The sequence below is a fragment of the Castor canadensis genome, chromosome 1 (assembly GCF_047511655.1).
Source record: "Castor canadensis chromosome 1, mCasCan1.hap1v2, whole genome shotgun sequence".
NCBI classification, from domain to species: domain Eukaryota; kingdom Metazoa; phylum Chordata; class Mammalia; order Rodentia; family Castoridae; genus Castor; species Castor canadensis.
Window position 1 is genome coordinate 48,767,515 of NC_133386.1, and position 13,739 is coordinate 48,781,253.

The following is a 13,739-nucleotide window of genomic DNA, read 5'->3' on the forward strand; positions in this document are numbered from 1 at the left end:
AGTAAGGATGGTGCAAAGGTTTGAGCTAATGTCAGAGAATGGTGGGGACAAATTCCTCCAACTCTAAAAGTTCAATGGAGAATAGAAAACCCAGGTTTTATTCTAATACACTATCAGAAAATTCTACATACAGTGGTATAAGAGGTTACTAAGATTGGAGAAAGGGATATTAGTTATTAATGGTCACATCAAATATGTTACCTTTATCTTTTAATTAGCTCACACTATACTGCAAGGGAGAACCATTCATTGTGGTGGAGGAGGTGAAAGTGGTTGTGAGCATCTCACAATTGAGAATGCTCCTTTAGCCTGTGAGATGTGAGCTGGGGCCAGGGAGGGGAAGAACTTGACCACCTCATTAGGTATTTATTTAGCTCCATAACTTACACATATTCAGTACCTAAAAAATAGTACCAATCATCATTAATAGGCAAATGTGCATAGCTTAGTGGTTTCTCCCACTAAGCACAGTAAGGACTGTGGTTTCTCACTACAGCCTGAAGCGCCCTCCCGATGGCTACTGGAGTGTTTTCAGAATATCCTCAGGAATAAACTTGGATATTACAGAGTAGAAAAACTTGCACAGTCTTACTACCCACAGTCTCTTGGTTTCTATGTATATAAACCATGTTTTTTTGTTTAAATACAAGCTAAAGTGAAAACTTGTCCTTGAAAATGCTTTCTGGTTACATATGTTGCTCTGACTCACAAAACATTTTATTACACTGATTGTTGCACACTTAGGACTCACTTGCTGAAACCAAAATCTTGTTAAATGTATGAAGGCCAAAATTAATTTCTAAACTTAGATCCCTTTAAAATTCAAACAATCCTTTCCTTAGCTATAGACTATTATTACCTGGAAGGCTAAAGTATATATCCTAAGTACAAAGGAAATGTCAAGGACATGTCAATATTTGATTCTATTATATATTAACCATGCCAGAGACCCTGCAGGCATATGTAATGTAAGCCTCTCACCGTGAGTCCACAACTGAAACCAACAAAAGATGCAAATTGATCCTGATATGTTTTAATATTAAAATTTTACAGCACTTTTTGAGCTATTTTATAAATTAATTAGTTTAAAAATGGATGAGGCAGTAGCATTGAACTTTAGCTAATTATGTTTAAATTAAATATAAGCATTTGAAATAACATTCTAATTAAATACAAGGCTCAGGCAACTAATCGTTAAAAGTGAAATTGGTAACTTGAGATTTATCATTTTAAAACCACTTGTATTGTATTTCTAAGGAGTTCTTTCCCCTACTTAAGTGAAAAACTGAATGTGTCTCCCCGATGTGATGAATAGTAAAAGATAACCCTTTCTCGGGTCATGGTTGTCAGTTTGATACTAACTCAGAGCAAAGAAATCTGTTTTACTAGAGCCTTTTAGATCCAAAACTGTGTTTACCATTGGTTAATCCATGTCCAACTTAACATTGATTTTGTATGTATAAATACCTAAGAAAAACCTCAAAAACTGAAATACCAAAGAAATACTGAAGTACTGAAGAAGAAAATAGTTGTATTTTATAAAAAAGAAACTATACTTTTTGTAGAGAAGATCTGAGGAAGAAAAATGTAAATTTTGTGGTTCAGTTGTTTTTTCTTGGTGATATGGGGTTTGGACTCAGGACCTTGCTTTTGCTGGGCAAGTGCTATAGCACTTGAGCCATGCCCCCAGCCTTTTTATGCTTTAGTTATTTTTCAGGTAGGGGATCATATTTTTGCCTGGGGCCAGCATTAGACTGTGATCGCCTACCTATGCCTCCAATGTAGCTGAGAGTATGGATACACACCACCATGCCCAGCTTATGTTTGAGATTGGGTCTGCTGATTTTTGCTTGGACTGGCCTCAGACCACCATCTTCCCCATCTCTGTCTCCTGAGTAACTAGGATTACAGGATGTGCCACCATATCTGACCCCTTAATTTTTACAATTTTATTATGACTAAAGAATGAAGAATAACACTCTAAAACATTCATTTTATAAAATATGGATGTATATACCCAAACTTTTGAATGGCCATACATATACATTCATATATAGTTTGTTTAATCAGCTAGGTTTTATTGTGCAATGTAACTATATTTAGCATAAACTCTGATACATAAAATGTAAATTAGGTGAATAAATGCATTGACAAAATTTTATGGAATATATATGAAAGGGCTTTCTTTTTAAACGGTTTGCTGCTGTATCTTACCTTCTACTTTTCCGTCAGAATAACTGGTAGAGCTGGAGTGCATCTGCTCATAGCTTTGAAGGTCATGTGTTTTCTTATTGTCTGTTGCTCTCCTATATTCTGGAATTAACACAAATGTTAAGAATATAAAAGAAAGCAGTGCCTTGCCTCTGCTGGCAGAGAGAAGGTGACTTAAAGGCAATTTAGCTTGTTTGCTACTTGAACTGAACACCTGCAATTCTGATTGTCACATTTGTCTTCTGTTGTAAAAACAGAAGTAATTGAAGGTGCCACCCCTAGGGGAGCAGCTCTACAATGTAATGAATGTTGAGTGCCCTCTTGAGTTTAGCATTTTAATTATTCATAATTATAATGATTTCTGCTTATTTGAGATCTTTGGAAATAATTCTAGTATAACAAACTGAGAAGCTGGATAGTTGGGACGTTGTCTGGTCTTATTTGGTATTGAAGTCAGTGGACCTATGAATATGCCAAGAAGTTTTCCCAGACAATGGAGCCAGTTTTCTGGCTAATCACTGGGCACAGTTGCGATGTATCATATCCTGAAGTACCTGGAACTTACAGGGACTCAATTAGGAGAATTATAAAAATATTTATGAAGATACACTAATCAGAAAAGAGATGTAACAGACTTATTATTAGCCAAATACAATTTTTAGATCATTTCCTTTTCTTCAGTTTGCATGTGTACATGTGTATGTGTGCGTGTGTTTACTTTGCACCCCAAATATATTTGCATCCAATGGACTCAAGTAAAAAATGAATCTCTGGATCACTCTGAAGCAAAACAATCTTTGTGTCTAAACTGTTGTGGAATGTGTATTAGTGACAGTGATGTATCACATTTATACAACCTATTTAGAAGTCAGGTATACTTTAAGTAGTAGTCTGAAATAGTAATTAGATATTACTATAGCTTGGCATTGCGCTCTATTCCATTTTTCTAATATCTTTCTTGTTTTCAGTCCCTCTAATATAGCATGTTAGCATTCAATTCAAACATGCATTCTGCAGCTAGGGAATTACTGAGATCTCCTGGTACCCTACAGTCAAGTAGGAGTAATTGGTGTGGATAATCATTTCTGTCTGCAAAAAGGTCAATCTGCAGATGCATAACACATTGTAGTTTTGAGAATACATTTAGCCACTCTCAAGTGGTCAGATAAGAAACAAAGTTCTTCTGTAAGAACGTTGCTTGAAAGTACCTGTGCAAAGTTCCCAATACCTGACTGAAGGGAATTAACAATTATATATTGCAGGGTTAAGCTTGACTGTGGTATTTTTCTTTTCATCAGAAAATTATTCTGCAAAGGAACTAGAAGTAACATGAAAAAAATTTTAGCTTCCACAATATGCTTCTTTCCACAACAAATGTTTATATGGCTGCTAAGGCAAGGAAAAGACTAACTGTAAAATCCCTTTATCTCCAGGTGCTCACAAACAGGGAGCAAACCAAAATGACAGCCAGGAGGTGAGGAGAGGTCATGGACCATCCACAAACCAGATAATCATCACTGGAATAATTGAGAAGTGTCTGAATGTAGGTATGTGTATGAAAACTTCTGAGAACTCTTGCAAGTCATTGTCTAACTTTCCCTGCTTCCATCAGTGTCACCTACCTGCCATCTCATCAGCGCTTTGAAAGCAGTATTTGTCATGGGTTGAATGCATGCACATGTGCACAGAGGCAACTCAGAGACACTCAGCGGACCTCCAACAGGAGGGCTTCCCTCCTGTCTTGGACTTTAAAAACATTCTAACAATGATTTCAAAGGGTCTCTCACTCTCTGGTCTCAGTATTCCCATACAGAAATCTTCCTCTTCGCTGAAACTGATCTTTATTTCCTGAACACAGGAGTCCTGTGTCTTTGCTATCCTCATTATATGAAATAACTTTCCCCACACCCTTTGCTACTTTTTAGTTCTTTTTATACTCGAAGACCAGAGTAAAGTTCTACAGGCATATAATAAACTGCCACGTTGGAGTAAGGCAACCATAGGTAAGAGGTTGAGAACACATGCCGACTGCCTGAGTTCAAGTTCCTGCTAAGCCAATTGCTATCTGGGAAGACATGGCAAGGTTTTTTTCTGAGAACTTTCTATCCTTTAATGTTCTCATCTCCAAAATGGGGGTAATAATACTTTGTTAGTCAGATTTCCCATCACTATAACAAATGCCTAAGAGAAATAAAGGGAGGAAAGATTTATTTTGGCTGTTAGTCTCAGAGGTTCCAGGCCATAATCACTTAGCTCTGTGTTTCTGGGCCTGTAGTGGGGTAGAACATGATGGTGGAAGGGGGAATGGTAGAAGAAAGTTTAGTACCTCATGGCAGGCAGGAAGCAGAGAGAGTGATTGGAAAGGGTCAGATACAACCTTCATAGACATACCCCCCCCAGGGACTTGTTACCTCCACTGGGCCCACACCTTACTTTCCACAACCCCTAACAATACCACCATGCTGTGAACCCATCAAGAGATTTATCCATGATCCAATCACCTTTCAGTGATGAGCCTGTGGGGGGCACATTCTGTATGAAAACCATAACAGATACTATCGATCTTATTGAAATGTTGCGAGCAACAAGTAAGGTAATAGATCAAAGGGTTTAATACTAAGTACTCAAAAACTATTACAGTAATATTCCATCTCAATGTTCCCAATATATATGATAGAAAATAATAGTATGGTCCCTATTCTCAAATAGGAACACTGTGGCACTGAAAGATCAGGTCACTGCCTAAAAACACTAAACACTAAAGGCGGCAGAATGAGAACAAAAGTATCTAACCCTGAACCGTGGGCTGTATCATTCTCAACATTGACCAGTGACTAGGTTACTGAGAACCATGAAATTTATTCTTCTCTATTCATATAGTTTTAAACTAAAGTACACTGAGATTTCACTAGGTTTGACCTTTTAAAAAAGTATTTGTAGCAGGGCACTGGTGACTTATAATCCTGGCTACTTGAGATCTAAGATTGGGAAGATCATGGTTCAGGGCTAGCCTCAGCAAAAAAGTTAAGTGGAACCCCATCTCAACCAATAGCTGGGCATGGTGGTGTTTACCTGTCATCCCAAGCTACATGGGAGGCTGAGATAAGACCAGCCTGGGCAAAAAAAAAAAAGAAAGAAAAACTTCATGAGACCCACATCTCAACAAAAAAGTTGGGCATAGCGGCCCCCGCTCATCATCCCAGTGACAGCAGAAAGCCTAAAAGAGGAAGTTTGCAATCCGGGCACACCTAGGCAAAAGTGAGAACCTATCTCTAAAATAACCGGAGCAAAAGGGCTGGAGGCATAGCTCAAGCTGTATAGCAGCCACCTAACAAGCACAAAGCCTTGAGTTCAAACCCTAGTAGCATCAAAAAAATAAATAAGCATTTTGAATATGAAATGTTTTTAGTTGACTTGAATACCTTTCATTAATGAATTAATCCAAATGGGATGGTGTCATAACTACATTTTTGTTTGCTTGACTGAAAAGCTAAAAATAACAAGTATTTCTATTCTGAGGCAATGAAGAAGAGATAAGATGTCAATGACTGCTTATACCCTGGATTATTTTTTAATCTAGGTGGCTTATGTAATAGGAATATCTAACTCATTTTCACCCCTTATTCCTCAGTTTACTGTGAGATGGTCTCCCTCCCCTTTCCTCTTTCACCTTTATAATGGCACAGGTTGGACCCAGTATCATTGCCTACAAAAATAAACTTTGGGATTTGGTAGAATTTGTCATCTAAGAGTAAGCTACAAAATTTATGTGAAGTAGTTGTAAAAGTGTTTTGTTCTCATTGAAATCATTTACAAAAAGCTCTGTGAGATGAGGCAGGCTATCCCCTCTTGTAATCTCTTTCTTGTCTAGGAAGTCATCTACAAGTTTTGTTCTCACTTGCAACATTGCTTGACTGCTGCATCCTCATTTGTGTGTCTGTAGCACTTAGCTCTTAGCTGGCATGTGGTAGATAAATTGATAAATCCTTGGTTAAATTAAATTCTGCACCTTACAGATACATTCAATACTCTGTGCCCGCACACAGAACTCTGAATTCCAGAGTAATTTCAGATACCCTTAGTGTCCCTAACAGAACCACCTTCCTGTGAAGTATCACCGAGGATGTGAACTGAAAAGATTGGCATTTTTGAACATTTAATCCTTGTCTAGGTTTTTTATTTTATATATGTCATTTCACTTACTTTTCAAAATAATGTTATGAAGTAAGTATTGCTATACCTGTTTACCAAGAAGGAAGCTAAAATTCAGGGAGTTCAACATATTAAAAAATCACAGAGCTGGTGAGAAAGATGTTTTAGCACAAGCGTAATCCAGAGACCAAACAGGGGATGTAATAGTCATGGGGTGACTATTACAAGCTCCCGCGCGAGCTTGTCCTAGAAACCTAACTGATGGCAACAGGAGATGTAGGGAAGACAACAGCAGAAGACAAAACATGCACAAAGCTGGGGCCAGGCAGGTGTGTGCTCGGATGGAGACGCACCAATGCCCCTCCCCCCCAACACCTACAGTGCGTTATATGCAGTAGCAACACCAGGCAGAGAGGCAGTTCTCCGGGGACGGAGCGTGACACCGTGATCCTGTGACAGCTTCTCTCCAAATGTAAACATTAAAGGAAAAGACAGCTGTACGGCGTTTTGCGCACTTCTGCAGCTGAGGCTGTGCCAATCAACCGTGCGATTTTACTGGGCATAACTATACTTGTTCCTTTCTGCAGTTTGGGGCTGTGCCAAACTCAAGCACGCAGCTTATTCAATACACCTGTCAGCTCCCCACAAAGTAAGGCCTGGATTCAGAGTCACAGGCAGGTACTCTGCTTTGACACTAACTTCAAGTCACTTCAGGCTTCTCACATAACACTGTGCCTCAGTTTCCTCATCTCACATGACATTACCATGAGGATGAAGGGTAAAATGATTTTGAAATGATTAAAGATGCAACAAACATAGACTACAGTTATGATGAGTCTGATAAATATAAACATTGAAGCAGTTAAGAAGTCCCTATTGGTATCAAATTTCTGGCAGGTAATGAGGAGTTTGATACAACAAAAAGAAGCAGAAGTCAAGATATAGAAGCATCATACCTGTGTGCAGATTCTGGGAGCATACCTAGAAAAGGGTTTTCCAATGGTTTATTACCAACACGAATCAAACTGTGTTCAATTCTCAGTTGTCAAATGGAACTTACCCTTTTAATATTATATACGCGTGTGTGTGTATGTGTGTGTTTACATGTGGCTCTATGATCATAGTAACCAAACCAAGAACTGAACATAGGGTAGAGCACTGGTAATCAATACTGTTGGATGTGGAACCTTATAAGGAGTAATTGAATGGCAAACTACTCATTTGGAACACTTTAAATGCATGGTTTTAAAATTATATGTGTACCCTCCAGAGTCCCTGAAACACCCTAGGAGCCTCATCAGGATACAGTCTTCTCTTCAGCAGGTTTTCAGTGGTATTAATGTCACTTCAAGTTGTGGTTGATGTTTTGATTTGAGCAGGTAACTATTGAAGGGAAGTATATGTATTTGATGAGTTAGTAAGCACATGCTTCAGTTATTATCATAGTGAAAACAGCTCAGTCTCATAAACTGTGAGGTGTTTTCTCTTTCAGAGCACTTAATTGCATTCCTACTGAGTTTAGATAATGTTATTAATCTCAGCATATGACATAGTGCAATTGTTTAGATTTAGGAAAGTTAGTTACCCATGCTTCTTCATGTTCTTTTGCTAGTGTGATAAGTTTCAGACACCACCTACTAGGTTTTTTAAAACTACCTTTTAACTGGGGTGAGAATAGGTAACAGATGATACTTTGAAAGTATTCTAGGAATCAAAGAGAAATTAAGAAACTGCTTTTTTGTGTCTTCTGTCAGTGCCAACCTAGAGGAGGCCTCTGCTTCTGAGATCTGCTGCTGAGATGAAGAATCTATGATCAATTGTTCAATTTTGTCTGACCAGTTTTGACTGCCAAGTATTTCTAAAAACATAGGCCTAGCACAGTAACACATTTGAGATTTTAATAGTCTGCTTAGTATTTGCAATTTATTATTATTGTCAGTTATTAAGAATCTTGACAGAATGAGATGCAGCAATAATGACTGTGGAAACACAGCAACAAATGGCTAATCTGGGACATATTTTGGGGTTGCATTCCTCAGTTACAAAGATGTATAAATTATAAGTCACTACTCAAACATTTATAAAATCATTTTTATGACACTGAATTATATTTTTTTCAAGATAGTGAAACATAATAGAAAAAAACTTTCTTACCTCTTTTACTTAAAAAGTAGTCATGGACATGTGTTCTTCAACACAAAGCAGGATGGTATTTATATACGAAAACACTCAGAAGTTATAATGGCACTTCATGGAGTGCCCTGCTCTATGCTAGACATTTTAAAATAGTTCATTCTTAGTATTCATAACGTTCCTGTGAAGAGATTTTGCTCTCTTCTTATACCTCAGTCAATTGAGGCTCAGAGACGTTAATAAGTAGATTAGTAAATTATAATATTGTAGAGCCAAAATTCAAACTCAGGCCTGTTCAGACTCTGAGGCTCTTTAAATTTCAGGGAGGTCAGAAGGCAATTAGTAAAAATAAAATAAACAAACAAATACTCTCAAAACAAAAACAGTAATAATGGCTACATTTATTAATGTTCCAGGTACTGGGCTACATGTACTAAGGGATTTAAATTAATCAACTTTTATAAACAGCTCAGAAGAGTCCATTCATCCACAGTTTCAGATGAATTAGAAATTAATACTATTTCCATTTGCCCTATGAGAAATTTAAAGTACAAAGGCACTGAGGTACACATGTAAAATGGTAAGAAGCAGAATCAAGTTGCCAGCTCAGGTCTTGGTTTACAAAATCCATCTTCTTTCTATTATAGAATATTATAAGCAAAATATATGTCTGAGTTATAAAATAAATATTCTAGACTATGTCATACATATATTTTTCTGTTGAATTGTTCTTGGGATGATTTCAGTTTTATTTAAAAATTAATGAGTCTTATCTAAGGAACTTTCAGAAAGTATTTGTTCAATTAATATATACTGCTTTGTTTATATTCTATTGCTGCTCATGCTTGCTTCAAATTCAAATTGTAGCACTATAAATCCATGTGTACAGCTTGTATTTCATAGTCTAGAGTTTCAGTATGAACCAATAATGAAAGTAATTTTTTTATGCTCAGATCAACTGGTTCACATATATAAATTGCTGTCCTGAAACTATGGCAGGTTATACACACAACTGCATGGCTGTCTTCCCAATCTTGTGAGGTGCCTGGAGCAGTGCTTTGCACTCATTTGTTTTATAGGTGTCCATTGGGTGTCAACTTTTTTCATCATGCCAGGGACATTGACAGATAATGAGAACACAAAAATAGCAAAACCTGCCCTCAAAGAGGTTTATAAATTAATTGGGGAGAAAAGACAGAGAAACCATTAAACCACAAAACCAAAAATAATGTAATATTATAGCTGCAAAATAAATTGTTTAATACAAAATAAGCAACAACAACAAAGAGACAAAGTGTTCCAACAGTCTAGCTGTAGGTGCTAACTGGATTGAAAGGTTCAAAAAAAGGTCTCTTGTGGTAGAGATTGTGAGGCAACAAATACATTTACTGCCCTGAAAGTTTGTGCAGGGAAGCTGGAGGAAATACAAATGGAAGAGGAGATGAAGTCAGGCAAAGACTGTGACTCTACCTAAAGACTCTGCCCTTTGGACTCCAGGTGATAGGAGTCACTGAAAAATTCTGAACAGGGGAATGACATAATTAAAATAGTGCTTTTAAAAAGATTAATTTGGCAGTTCTAGGCAGGATGGATTGGTGGGAAGAGAACAGGGCAAAGAAACTACTGCAATAACTCAGGTATAAGATGATAAGATTCTGGACAGAAATGGCAATGGGAATATAAGAAAAGAAATAAATGTAAAAGATGGTATAAAGGAAGACATGTGCCAAGGTGATGACCAGAAACACCATGTACACTAATTTCAAATTTTATTTGGCAAATTCTTCAATTTACAAAGTGTATAGCATTCATGGAACATATAATATTTACAGCCAAAGTAGCCATTGGATTCACAAACTCTTGTCGTCATTCATTGTATCATTTCTTTAAGCAAAATCTACAGTAACTTCTTATATTTCAAGAGAAATTAAATACTATTTAAAAATTGACAGAGACAATAATTTTAGCTTTATGTTAGCATAATAACTAGTAATAATAACTGCAGTGACAGAATGTCAGCACAATTAACTGGGTAAGGAAAATTCATCTCAACAATGATGTTTTATTTACCTCCAAAATTTCAGTTTCTTAGTTTAGCTCCTATATTTTCTACTAAATTGACTTTAAAAACTGTGAATTAAATGTAGAGTAGATTATTTTTACAAATATATTGATATGATTCTCAAGTAATATGGGGATTTTAGGATGTATTCTTCACAAAATTAATTCAGTATCTTCAGATTTTCTTTGCACGATAATTATTTTACGTGTACAGATGGAGAAACAGAGCACAAGAGAAAGTGAGGTAATGATTTATCCACAGTAGTATAAGAATTCAAGAATCTACCTCTAGAGGGGGAAAACTGAATAAAAGTACATGATGTGTGTATATGGAACTATCACAATGAAATCCCTTTGTTCAATTAATATATGCTAATAATAAAAGAACCTATCTCTTTTGTCTGAGCCCAGTGAAATATATAAATAAAATAAGATTGATTAGAACACAACCATTATTACTTTTAGTTGTTTATGTCTAAAAAATTTTGAATGCCAGGCAAATGGAATCTTCCTCCCTAAATACACACACACACACACACACACACACACAGAGCATTGCATTACTATATGATATATATTATCAGTTACTTCAGAAAACAAGTGTCACATTAGTATTATTTAGATGCTGCTTTTAATGCATCAGGTAAAACATACTGTGGTTTCTAATATTAATTCACCCCTCCACATTTAGCATTGTTAAAAATATTTACGATCTGGTATAGACCAAAACGTATTGTTGTCCATTTTCCTCAGCTTTGATATAAAAGCATTCTTCAGCTGTTTCCTAGGGAAGAATGTTGTCAAAGTTTGATGGTAATTTATGTTGTCAGTCCATTAAGTTGATTTTATGGCAGGCAACACAACTATTGTCCATTTATGAGAAACCTGAGGGCCACTTAGGTCTCCACGAAGGCCATTTGATACCTGGCCTTTCATATGGCTGACCTTGAGGGGACTTGAGTTTGGTAATTTATGGCAAACATCATCTAGGAAGACCCATTTGCAAGATTCACTGTCATCCAATGCTAAACGGTCATTGCTGAATCCAGAGACAGTCTGAGCTCCTGACAGAGCAATCCCATAAAACATATTGCCTACCCACCCAGGTGTCCTTTCCAATTATTTGGAGTAGAAATTAATACTTTTAAAAGCTGCTAGTTTTTGAAAGGTTATTACAATTTATTCCAGAAGTTTCTTTTGCACATTATGATGAATTAGTTTATTACACCATTATTTTCCATGTCAGCTTTTTAGAAGATTGAACCATAATGTTGAAACATTAGTGTGAATGGCAAACATACTATTTTACAGCTAAGTAATATATTTCTTTGAGAAAAATGTGCTCAGTTTTTAATAACAGGTAATTTTATGTTTATGTTCTCTAATGCTGTTGTCAGATATTATTTATTTCAGTTTAGTGAGAACCAGAGAACTTTCTTTTAAAATGTTAATGGTGGTTTAGACAGGTTTTAGAGTCATAGTAAGAATATATTATTTAAAAGGAGAAAATATGAATTGAAAGTGTTTTGCCCTAAAAGCTAATATTTTCTAAGGTTTTCTTGACACCAATTTAAAATATAGCTACTTTCAGAGAAAATAATATTTCTGTTTCAATATTCCCACTAAATGTAATGGGGGAGGAGCAATTTTAAAAGTCATTTTCCAAGTCTTAATGACTTTCAGTTTTTTAAAATGAAATATCTTTATCTTAAATGATTCATTGCTTCATACATCATTTAGAAATATTCAATAACCTACAAGTATTTTTGTAAAATAATATTAGAGCTTTGTTTGAAGCTTCTTTTCACCTACTCTTTGTTCTCTACTATATGTCTACTAAGATAGTAAGAAAGTATAAGTAATTTCCTATTTAACCAAATAAAAATATTCATTGTACTTCGACATATTGATCAGAAACATTCTAAAGAGTTCTCATGTACTATATTCATTCAGATAGCAGATATGCAAATGCCTAGTATGTGCCAGGCATTGTAACTTGTGTGGAGATGGGATATATCCATAGCAACATTTTAGAAAGTGTGCCTTTTTTATTCCTGTTATATTTTTATCCTCGTAGTTTTTCAAAAAATAATACAACCCTATAAAATTCTAGATCTTGCATGAACTGAGCATGTAAGCAAATTCAGTAACACTTCAGAAGCTTTGCATTTGCCACCTCCAGTCCAATAATGCTTGCCAAAGGAAATTTTAGTTTTTGTTTTCTCATCAAACACATTTGTTTCTTGAGCAAACATGTTCAATATTGAAGTATTTATTTTTGTTGATGTGAATGGAACAAATGTTAATTTTAGCTGAATTAAGATTCAAAACATTCCACAAATTTTCCCACGGTGCCAAAAAATTTCTTAATATTAGGCAATAATGTGAGCGCTAAAGCTTCTTTTATGGATAGGTGGAGGTTAGAATTTTTATTGAAATATAACATACCTACAGAAAGAATGCACACATCAGGAGTATGAACCTTACTAGATTTTCACAAAGTGAAAATTACATATCTGTGTAATCAGTACCTAGCTAGATCAAGAAACAGAAGTCACCAGCATTGTAACAATCACATTCCCTACCACATACACACTCAGCTCTTACCTTCACCCTTAGTAACCACTCTCCCCACTTTCAACATCATCGATTAGGTTAAGCTGTGTTTTAAACTTTATATTAATAAGATCATCACTCCTTTAGCTCAACATAATGTTTTTGAGATTCATCCACATAGTTGCATGTTATTCTTTGTTCTCAATGCTGCATAGTGTATTCCATTATTTAAATACATCACATTTTTTTACGCAGTCCACTGTTGATGATCACTGGGTTGATTCTAGTATGCAGTCATTGCAAAAAGAAAAAAGGGGCTTCTATGAGCATTGTCATAAATGTCTTTTGGTGAAAATAAAGCATTTCCATTGGGTCTATTCCTAGGAGTAGAGGTCATAGGACAAGTATAGATTCAGCTTTCACAGAGAAATCCAGCCAGGCTTAATGAGTCCTGGTAATCTTTTATAGTTGCTGGTTATTTTTCTTTGGACTTCAAACTTAAAAACAATTGAGAAGAATTGCCCAAATAGTTTCTAGGTTTCTCTCAGATCTAGATTTCTATAATTTGGTACTTATTTACAGTGGAAAACAGAAGCATAGGTTCCAACAAAAGGCAGATAATGAGA

General features: G+C 35.9%; 1 protein-coding gene across 6 annotated transcripts in view; it reads left to right on the forward strand.

The window, feature by feature from the left end:
* The window catches only part of Hs3st5 (heparan sulfate-glucosamine 3-sulfotransferase 5), a 286,031-nt gene that overhangs the window by 166,891 nt on the left and 105,401 nt on the right, over positions 1-13,739 (forward strand). For 4 of the 6 annotated variants that reach the window (XM_074076162.1, XM_074076157.1, XM_074076168.1 and 1 more), the window contains one exon: positions 3,645-3,758. The gene's annotated coding sequence lies outside the window, so the exon portion shown is untranslated. The remainder of the gene's footprint in view (positions 1-3,644; positions 3,759-13,739) is intronic. The other 2 variants (XM_074076176.1, XM_074076181.1) reach the window with 1 other exon arrangement.